Source organism: Suricata suricatta, chromosome 10 (assembly GCF_006229205.1).
Source record: "Suricata suricatta isolate VVHF042 chromosome 10, meerkat_22Aug2017_6uvM2_HiC, whole genome shotgun sequence".
In the NCBI taxonomy this organism is placed as follows: Eukaryota; Metazoa; Chordata; class Mammalia; order Carnivora; family Herpestidae; genus Suricata; species Suricata suricatta.
In genome coordinates this window covers 129,085,384-129,089,112 of record NC_043709.1, presented here as the reverse complement: position 1 = coordinate 129,089,112, position 3,729 = coordinate 129,085,384, and the positions used below count along the sequence as shown (strand labels likewise).

Genomic DNA, 3,729 nt, shown 5'->3' with positions numbered 1-3,729 from the left:
ATAAAGATTATATGAAAATAAGAAAAAGTACTTATCTATGTGACAGGGGACAGTGCCCTAGTTTTGCACCCGCTATCACTGTCGCTTCAAGAAACTGAGAACCTAGCTAGTTTACCACACGTTTCACATTCACATAAGAGAAGCGTATTACAGGAGGAACCTTCTAATGCTTCTCCTGTAAAAGTCCCACACGTAGGAACGCCGGTCTTTCCCTGTTCATTATATAAAGCGCAGGGAGTATAAAAAGTCTATACATGCATACCAACGCTGGGGAAATAGGAAAACAGTCTGAAGGCAGAGGGTAGCGAGCACTGTGGTGTGTCGCTCAGGATTCCAGGTGATCCCCAGAGGACAATTCTTGACATTCGTCTGTCCAGTTATGACGGCAAAGGGAGCAGTGCTGCGGCCACGACAAGAAAAAGACCGAGCGGTCAGAGCTCACATCCCCAGGCAAGTCGCAGGGCCCAGCAGAGGCAGGAACGACAGGCGAAGGGATTTTGGATTGCAGAGTGAGGGAAGAGCCCGCAAGTATCAGGCGGGAAGCCCCAAGCGGTGAGGGGTATGGCTCATCCAACTCGCCCTCCACTTCTTTATACAGCCTAGGAGGGCAGAGCCACCTCTGTCCCAGGTCAGCGGTGCAAGCAAGGAGAATCAACTGGTACAAGAGGTGAACACTGGCAGATCTGGGATGAGCCTCCAAGAGACCACCCAACTTTGGGACCGAGGAACTCCTTTCACCAGCTCCCGAGACTGTTGCCTGCTGACCTCTCTCAGTCTGGTTTCTACCCAGGAATTTTCTTCAAGTGAAGGAATTTGCCTCACCCACGCCCTGCACCTTCTCTGAAAGCAACCCACATGCAAGAAAGGGATGCTAACCATGGAGGTCCACGGTCCGTGGCCACTCAGCATCATCTGGGAAGGCATCTCAGGAGGCATACACTGGCATACGTCACTGGTGGGATTGTCTGAGGACACTGTGGGGACGCAATTAGAGTTCTACCTCTCTGTCTGCACACCCTGATTTCTTCTTTCTCGAACAAGCCACCTTTACTTCAGCAAAGAGTCTGTTTAATGAAAACCTGGCTTATGAATGGAAATGGTGGTTACTAACTGGCACCTGCATGATGATGGATGAAACACTGTACATATTCTTTTTTTTTAATAGTACAAGAGGCTTTACTGAGTACTGTGCAAGGTATAGAATAAAGAATAAACAATCATTTAAAAACACCAGAGCAAAGATTAAGAAATAAGTTAAGATTCCTGTTGAATTGATCTGTGCCTGGGATGAAGAATAGGACCATTCACTTTGATCCTTGGGTTCTTGGTATTTCCACTTAGATGTAGTCAGAGATGCCTTTCTCACGACCTACTGGTAGAGGCTGTCCAATAACTCCAGGGACTCCCTGGGGACAGACTGTGTATCCACTGATTGAAAAGTCCTTCTCTAGGGGATGAACTCCCATATTTTTATAGAAAACATCACTCCCAGTGAAACAGAGAACACAACAGTAATATTGATCCTTAGGTAGCAACCTGATATCAATTCTCCTGTATTGATACTACTTTTCATCATTTTTACTGGGAAGCTGGCAAGCACTCATGAACTTTGTTTTACCTTTTGAGAGAGTGTCTGTAATAAAATGGATCTTCTATAACTGCTCCATAACACAATGTAATAGCTTTGGCTCTTTGGTTGATTCAGATTTAGAGCTTGGATGGGTCAGAAGGACATCCAAGTCATCAACGAACTCTTCACCTCTTCTGAAACTGCCACAGACCACCACAATGTATTCAGAATCCACTGTTTTTTTTTTTTTGAGAGAGAGAGAGAGAGAGAGAGAGAGAGAGAGAGAGAGAATAAGCAGAGGAGAGATAGAGAGGGAGAAAGAATCCCAAGCAGGTTCTGCATTGTCAGAGCAAAGTGTGATGTGGGGCTTGAACTCATGAACACTTGAACTCACAAACTGTGAGATCATGACCTGAGCCAAAATCAAGAGTCAGATGCTTAACTGACCGAGCTACCACGTGCCCCTCAGAATCCACTTCTTAAACTTGAATCAGTATAACGTCTTACTTTTGTAACGTCTCTTTAGGATGAATTCTTTCCTCAAACTCCTGAGAATAGCTCAGGTCAATTCACTGATCCTGGTTCAACTTGTTTTCATTTATTCTGAGACCTTCTAATGTTTAAATTCTTTCACCTACAAACTTCCTTGCAGCAGACAGACCAATGCCACTAACTCATGTCAGTAAATTGATAGATGAGCTCGTATTGTCCTACTGAATCTTTTCCAGCTTGCCCAAGTCTCCAGTCACTAAAATGTATCAATCATTCTGGCAATTTTTGTTCCTACTCCAGGCAACTTCTTAGCCTCTGCTCCACTCTTTGCTTTTACAGGCACTTTGCTATCATGGATGCTGCTCTTCCCTAACCACTGAACTTGTGGATGGCCTGGTTCACGTTCTTCTCAAAGTCTGCAAGTTCCGTGAGCATGTGGGTGACTACCCTACTGAGCGACTCCTGTGATGTTTTCCATTTGCTCATGGTGGCCTGCCCCAAGGACTGCTGAGTGCTCAGAGTCAGGGACCGGCCCCCTCTGCCAGCTTGGAAGAGGGGCCAGGACTTGGGGAGGGGGCAGGACCCACCCAGCTCCGGGGAAGCCAGAACGACCCACTGAACAATGGCTGTACAGTGAAAACACTGTACACGTCCTTGTTGCTGATCAAAACAGAGAATACTTCATGAGAACACCTCTGACTATAAACTTCTCCCTTTTATAATAAGGTCCAACTTTCTCCATTTAAAAAAAATGTATTATTTATCTTTGGGAGAGAGAACAAGTAGGTGAGTTGCAGAGAGAGAGGGGGACAGAGGATCCAAAGCAGGCTCTGCACTGACAGCAGCAAGCCCATGTGGGTTGTGAGCTAATGAACTGTGAGATCATGATCGAAGTCAACTACTCAACCAACTGAGCCACCCGAGTGCCCCCCAACTTTCTCCCTTTCCAGAAGAGATCACTAAGGCCTAGACATAAAAATAGTACTTTTTTAACCTTACCAAATAGAGAAATAGAAACTTTTTTTTTTTTGGTCATTTGAAAACTTCTCTCAATACTGTTTTCTTGAGTAGAAGTTCTCAAATCTAACTCGGCATCAGAATCACAGACCAGAGGTTTTATTTGTTTTGTTTTGTTTTCATTTGAGAAAGGGAGAGAGAAAAAGAGAGCGAGAGCATGTGAGCAAGATAGACGGGCAGACAAAGAGAGAGAAAGAATCTTAAGCAGGTTCCACACTCAGCACAGAGCCTGATGCAGGGCTCAATTCCATGACTCTGGGATCACGACCTGAGCCCAATCAAGAGTTGGACACTCTACCAACTGAGCCACCCAAGTGCCCGTGAGCAGAGGTTTTCTGTTTGTTATTTTGTTGTAATAAAGATTTCTAGGTCCACCCTAGACACAGTGAATTGGAATCTGTTGTGAAAGTTTCCACCAGAATTTATATTTTTTAAAAGTTACACAAATAATTCTGATGATCAGAGAAATCTGGGAAATGTGATGCAGAGAGACTGTGTCTAGAGAGTTGTAGTAGTTTTCTAAGGGCTTCCTTAACAAAGCACCACACAGATAAGTGGCTTCCACATCAGAAATGTATTGTCTTGCAGTTCTGAGACCTAGAATTTTGAGTAAAGAAATTCTGCAAGGTTGGCTCCTCCTGAGGGCTATG

The 3,729-nt window shown here is 44.7% G+C and overlaps 1 pseudogene; it reads right to left on the bottom strand.

Moving 5' to 3' along the window:
• Window positions 1-651: 651 nt before the first annotated feature.
• LOC115305373 lies at window positions 652-2,548 on the bottom strand (annotated as a pseudogene).
• Window positions 2,549-3,729: the final 1,181 nt, after the last annotated feature.